The sequence below is a fragment of the Mus pahari genome, chromosome 19 (genome assembly GCF_900095145.1).
Source record: "Mus pahari chromosome 19, PAHARI_EIJ_v1.1, whole genome shotgun sequence".
Classification (NCBI taxonomy): domain Eukaryota; kingdom Metazoa; phylum Chordata; class Mammalia; order Rodentia; family Muridae; genus Mus; species Mus pahari.
The window spans coordinates 23337512-23344266 of NC_034608.1; the positions used below are offsets into that span (position 1 = coordinate 23337512).

A 6755-nucleotide genomic window follows, 5' to 3' on the forward strand; every position below is an offset into this window, starting at 1 on the left:
AGAGAGAGAGAGAGAGAGAGAGAGAGAGAGAGAGAGAAGAAATTTTATTTGTTTTTTCCAAATGATTTCACTGCACTAAGAGGCCAAAAGAGGCCGAAGATATCCTAGAACTGAAGTTACAAGTAGCTGTAAGCCACCAGATATGGGTGCTGGGAAGTGAACTCAGGTCCTCTGTAAGAGCAACTATCAATCTTAACTCCTGACTGAACTGTACAGGTGCCTGCCCCTCCTTTTTTGAGACATGCTTCCATGTAACCTAGGCTGGCCTCAGAATCACTGTGTAGCTGAGAATGACCTTGAATTTGTCTTCCTGTCTTCCCCCCTGAGCTGGGGACTACAGGTGTTTACTACTATATCTTTTTTCTTTTTTCTTTTTCTTTTTTTTTTAGGAAAGGCCATTTTTAATAAATTATCTTAATTTCCCAAAACTAAACAGACAAAACAATAAAGCGTGCCTTTGGTGAGTCTCAAAGGCGTACACCATCCTCTCTCTCTCTCAAGGATGAAACCCCTGCAGTGTCTAGTCTTTGTCCAGTAACTTGATGGCAAGGTTGTCCAGGATCACCAACCACACCAGGGGCGCCTGGGCCACCTCTCATTTGCCGATTCTTTGGACCACCCAGTCCTGCTGGCACAGAGGGCAGCGATTGTTCTGTTTCACCCACAGGGACATGCAGCAGTTGTGGAAGGAATGGTTGCACTCTCCCCAGACCACGACACAGTCCTCTTGCTTGTTTTCAGCTTGACATCTAAGACAGGCATCCATCACCTGGACCCTGCAGATGACACAGGTATCGGATTCAACGTCCCAGCTCCACATGGCTACCGCGTTCCACTTCTTGAGGGAGAACATCTTGTCGCCTCCCGACTTGGAGCCTGCGCTCCCGGAGTGCGAAGAAAGGACGCAGGGTTCCTCGCCGTCCTCCATGGCGGCGGCGCAGAACGGCGGACAAGAACGTTGGGCGCAGAGGCCTACTATATCTTTTTTAACCGAAGTGCTAAGATCAAACCTGGAGCTTCGAGCATGCTAGGTAGGCACTCTACCCACTGAGCTACGTCCGCAGCAGGAGATTGATTTCAACTTGACGATGTTACATAGCACAGCACACAAACTGGCTGTAGAAGAACTTTTTTTTTTTTTTTAAGATGAGGGAAAGGAATACAGGAATGTGGATGGAATAAGGAAGTTTTTAATCACCTGAGTGTTTAGTAATAGTCTAGTTTTTCTTACCAGCTTCAGAATTTTAATGGGGCAATATAGATAAAGGAGGGAGAGAATATGAGATCAGCACCATGATACACATCCATGCAGTCTGGAAACTAAGGTAGGAAAAATTTGAGTTTGACACCAGTCTAAAATGCACTGTGAGTTGGAAGCCAGCTTGAGCTGTGGTGAGACCCTATCTCAAAAATAAAGAAATTTAAAAAATTTTTAAAGATCCATGTGAATGTCAACTCTTACTATACAAAAGGTTAAGATCTCAAACCTTAGAAATCCTTGACAGTTCCTATTCTGAATAGACTCCTGTTTCCCCTCCTGTCCCCCTATCTTCAGCCACCATGCTGAATTTTTTTTGTAGCCTTATGTGAATCAAGCCGTACTCCACTACTCACCAGTCTCCTCCAGAGGAGAAGCACTACCCCTGCTGAACCTATGATCTCACCTTTCCTTCTATGACACATCCTTCCCTGCCCCACCCTGTCCAAGGCCCATACCCACATCCTGGAGTATTCCACTTATCAAGTCTNGCTAGNTGTCAATGATGGGCCATACATGCTATCTGCCCTCACTTACTTAAAAGAATCTAGGATCTGGCCAAGGTGGTGAGTGGAAGGTGAAATGTGGGAGAATCTGGAGTTCAAAGTCACCCTCTGCTACATAGAAAATTNCGAGGCCATCCTGGTCTACAAGGGACTGTCTTAAAAATAAAATAATAATACTAATAAAATAAAATTTTAAAAAGCACAAAGTGGGAGGAGAAAGAGGAGACGGAGGAGAAAAGGTAGGACGAGGAGGAGTAGGCAAAAGAACCACGGTCCCATTCATCCATTCATTCATTCATTCATTCATTCATTCTTCATGCATTTAAAGCAGCTCTCACGTGCGCGGCTCCGAACCCAAAGGCGACCTGACACCCCCTCCGCCGCTCTATACCGCATCCCCGCCCCGCCCCGCCCCAGGAGAGAGAATGGTTGGGGCAGGTGAAGGATGCAATCGGCGTTTTGATGCCAGATTCCCCCAGCAAGGGTAGGACCTGACCTAACCACCCGGCCACCACACAGATGCTGGCTTCTTTAGAGAAGCCTTTCTGGATACGCCCCTTCTAAAACCCAAGCCAGGAGCCCCGCCCTTGTCTGGTCCCGCCCATCCTTGCACCGGACACGCCTCCTCATTAACTCCTCCATTTCATTCAGCCTTAAGTCCTACCGCCCTGGACGCCAACCTCATTCCCAGTCTCACGGCTCCATTGGTCAAATTACAAGAGCCCGCCTCCCATCAGTGTCACCGACTGCTTAGAAGTCAATCTCTTTCACAGCACACCCCTCCCATCTCAACAGTTACCAGGGCCGAGGTCTGAAGAGCAGNTAGTAATGGACGGCTCAGAACCTCTCCTGATTGGGTAGAATTCCAGCTCTGGGCGGGGCCTAGTGTCTCAGCTAAGGGTTGCTCAAGGCCTCAGCTTTCCTTCCGAGGCACGCCTCTCGCCCATCACTATTAGTAATTTAGGTGTCGATCAATATTATTGCTTATTTTGATAGGTAAAATTAGACGTCCATCACACATTCTCTCATTTCAATTCGCTCCTCTCCTCAGAGAACCGTAGCCAGGGTCCGCCTCACGGGCTGGCTACGGATTGGTCAGGTCTTATGTCATTCTTCTTCAGTGGGCGGAGCCAAGGGCCTAAGGGGGCGGTGAATTGGTTGGCTGGGCTGGGGGGGGCGGGGCAGCGGCTCCTGTCAGCGGGTGAAATGGCAGTGGCGGAGCCGGCGACGGCCGCGGTCCCCGGGGGTGGCTGATTGAAAGGGGGGCCGGGCCGTGGGGTTTGCGGGACCCTGGAGCAGACGTGACCGCGGGTAGGGGCATCGGACGACGCAGCGCAGGGACAGCGAGGCTCGGCGCGGCGATGGCGGCGCTCTCGGCGCAGGTAGGGCGGCCCCGAACCGGGCCTCTTCTCCTGGGGGCGTCAGGGCTGCGGGGCCCCGCGGGGAAGCCAAGCCAGGAGCGTGACCTGGGGTCGCCTCGCCTCCAGAATCCGCGCTGGGAGCCTTGGCATTCCCAGCCCTGGTCCTTGGAACTCTGGCCTCCGCCCACCCTCCTTCCCGATCCCCTCAGGATCCCTCCCGGGGCTTCTAAGACCCCGTGTCTCTTCGCGACGCCCCCCACAGGCTCAGGACCTCTGTACATCTTCCCCAAGACTCCTCTGTAAGAATCTGTCCAGGGCTTCCCCATCCCCCAGTCTGCAGACCTGCCCCCNCACACACACACACTCACACCATGAGCGTCCCCCTTCCAGTCCACACCCCCCCCCGAGTCCCAGGACCCCTCCCATCTGCACATCTCTTGCCTTTACGTCCCCCTAAACCTCCCACTTGGCTTCCTGTCTTCTGTGTCTGGCCTACACCCTCATCCTCTCCAAGGAGACCAAGATCAGAGCCCTATACTCTTTCCTTCTGACTCCACAGAAACCCATGCCTCGCCTCTTAAATGGAAAGATTCCCAACTGAATCCAGAGACATCAGCTCAGCCTGCTCACTTGGCACCCCTCCTGTTCAAGGGCTCCAATTTAAAGAGAAAAAAAAAAAATCACTTCTAGTCTTCTGAGAAGACCATACACTGTTGCTGATCTTGAGCCATCTAGATGGCATCTTCCTGAAGAAATGAACACTCAGGACTTCCCCAAAGACCAAAAGATAATGCTGAATCCCATCCCCCATAGACACACCCTCCCGATCCATCTTTCTGAAAGATACACAGTGGGGTCATTTAGATACCCCTAAATATACAGGAACCTAGAGGCCCAATCCAGACCCAGGCCCATGAATGCTCTCTCTCCCTATCATGCGTGCGTGCATACACACACACACACACACACACAACTTCTACACAACTTCTTGAGCCCAGAACACTCAACAGACCTCCTAACTTAGACAAAAGACAGATTATGAGGTGGCAAGCTCTGCCCCCAGCACCTAGCCTGTCCCTTTCACCCCATTCTCTTTGAGATGGGTCTACACTGGGACTCCAGGGGGGGTGTCAGGGTCTAAGCCCTACCTACCACAAATCTCTCCCCCTCTCTGTATCTCTCTTTCTTATCCTTTTTAATAGGAAGGACATTCTTTCCTACACCAGTGTCCCAAAAGGAACCCCCCTACACATACCATGGGGAGTGAGATCTTCCAGCTGCTCCTGGCCCCAATCCTAAAGTCTGACCAGACTGGTAGGACCAGCATCCCTGAGCCTATGGCATCTGCTGGCCTCAGATGATATAGACTGTGCTGCCATCTAAGGTGCTCATCAAGGCCAGTTTCTGAGAGCCCTGTGAGTTCTTTTACCCACCACCAATGTTTGGTCAAAATAAAACAGCTTCCTCCTAGCATGTGGGATCTGCTCAGACTGGGTCAGACCTGGCAAAAGCAAGCACCTCTTTAAGNAATATTTTCAGAAGAGGGAAGATGTGAAGAGGACTGGGGGGCGGGGTATTGAAAGGACGAGTGCTCTGATTGACACCCCCACTCCCACATATACCACTCCCAGCCAGTCATTGAGCCAGACTCCCCACATCCCTCACTCTTCATGGTTGTATTGTATTGGTTCTCCCCACAGCTCCCATCCTAGGGTCCCACCTGTGGGTTCCCTCTGGGTTCCTGCGGTTGACCGTGGTGGGGATCACAGGTGGCTTGGCCCTGGCACAAGAACTAAGGCACAAGACAGAGAGGAAACAAGAGATTGCAGAACTGGCTGTAGTTTGTAGAACTAGGGGGTGTAAAAGGGAACCCAGAACAAACCAGCTCCTAACAAGCATTTGGTTATGCCTGGAAAGACCCAGATAAAAAGCCTAAGTTTCCTTGTAGAATATTTACAAACAAATTCTGGACAGATTTGAATTAAAAAAAAAAAACTCATCTTGGCTTAGAACTTCAACTTATCCATCTGGAAAATGGGGGTTGGGAGGATAAGCCCTTAGAATAGTAGCACTCTGTGCGGTAGTGGAGCCAGTTAGATTAGGGTGTGGCCTAATGTGTTTCCTGGGAGCGGTGAGGTTTAGCAGAACAGTGGGGTTTAGCAGAACAGACCCCACACACACCTAGCAAAGTTGGTATTGCCACTAGCCCCGATGATTCCTGTCTTCAGTGGATAGTAACCATATCTGAAGGACTTAGCCATCTTGCAGGAAGCTGGCTTAAATCAGGGCTGAAAGAATGAAGAAAAAAAGATGGTCTGTAGTGGGACTTGTAGTCAAGCAGGGGTCTCCTGGAAGGACTGAGGACATGGGGAACAACTGGCAGCCTTCCTAATGGACATGAGATAGAAGTTTATCATGTCCATTTGAAAGCAAGAGTGCATGAAAAGACTTGAAGGTCATGTTGCACATGAGAAGCTGCAAGACCTCCCCCTATTCCCCAGGGGACTTTGCACAGATGGACACGGGGTGGGGGGTGGGGGTGGGGGGTAGAAAGGGCCCCTGGGATAGACTGTGAACTCTGTAGAAAGTACAAGGTCTTAAGTCTTTGAGTAGAACCAACACAGCTTTGCTGTAGCCTGGGGATATGGATACATTGTCTTATGTCTGTGCTTTGATAGGTACTAGTAGATCAGAAACAAGTCTTGTAGAATATAAAGTCAGTGTTTATGGGTGATAACCCCACTGTGCCCAGGGAATTGACTCAGATGGCCTGTATCTAAAGCCTGCACAGCCAGCTTGAGAAAGAGTTGATTGAGCTCGTGTCTTGTTATCGCTATGCCAAACATCATTTGCATATCATCTCATTTAATCCTCTGAGTGACTAAAAGGAGCCAGTGTTCCAGTGTGTGCCTTTGCTATCACACGCTGCTGCTGCTGCTGCTGCTGCTGCTGCTGCTGCTGCTGCTGCTGCTGCTGCTGCAGTAGGAATGCAGGAGACAGAGTTACTTACACTGCGCTGCCCTAAGAGCTCTGAGAAAGGACATCCAGGAAGGTGTGACAGGGATGACTTACAGATACAGTCACCAGGCAGGCATGGCAGGTTAGGGTGTCCCAGAAGTACTTGGACATGGGCTGGGCACCAGCACAGTTCTTTCATGGGATGTGTGAGTGACTTCTGGGGATGGACAGATGGATGGATGAGCTTTACCCTTCAGGCCAGAATATACCAAATGTGATCCATATGACAGTACACACCATCAGGCACTCATGGTCAAAAGGGGATCTGAAATTGGGAAAATTGGGGGAAGGTACAAACTGTACCATCTCCAGGAAATCCAAAATCAAGCACTAGAAGTTGTNGAGAGCTAGCCTGCAACCTGTGTCCACCCCCCGTTGGAGAAGACACCCACCCCTCCAAGGGCGTTTCCAGTGCCCTTTGGCATATTCTGCCTGCACTTTAATGTCTGTTCTCAACATGCATCCACGTGCTTGTGAAGAATTTTGTGTGTAGGTGACACGGTGGGTGTACGTGTAGATATTTCATATATGAGTGTATGCAAGTGTGTGTGTGTGTGTGTGTGTGTGTGTGTGTGTGTGTGTGTGTGTGTGTGTGTGTATGTACATGTGGAG

General features: G+C 50.3%; 1 protein-coding gene and 1 pseudogene across 2 annotated transcripts in view; one reads left to right on the top strand and one right to left on the bottom strand.

Annotated features, from left to right (window-relative positions):
• Positions 1–392: 392 nt before the first annotated feature.
• On the bottom strand, positions 393–966 carry LOC110336407 (annotated as a pseudogene). Its single transcript, XR_002381221.1, has one exon. The product of XR_002381221.1 is annotated as an RING-box protein 2 pseudogene (transcript).
• Positions 967–2947: 1981 nt separating this feature from the next.
• Positions 2948–6755, top strand: part of Evi5l (ecotropic viral integration site 5 like) — a 41392-nt gene continuing 37584 nt past the window's right edge. Inside the window, exon 1 of the mRNA XM_029532070.1 lies at positions 2948–3146. The gene's annotated coding sequence lies outside the window, so the exon portion shown is untranslated. The remainder of the gene's footprint in view (positions 3147–6755) is intronic.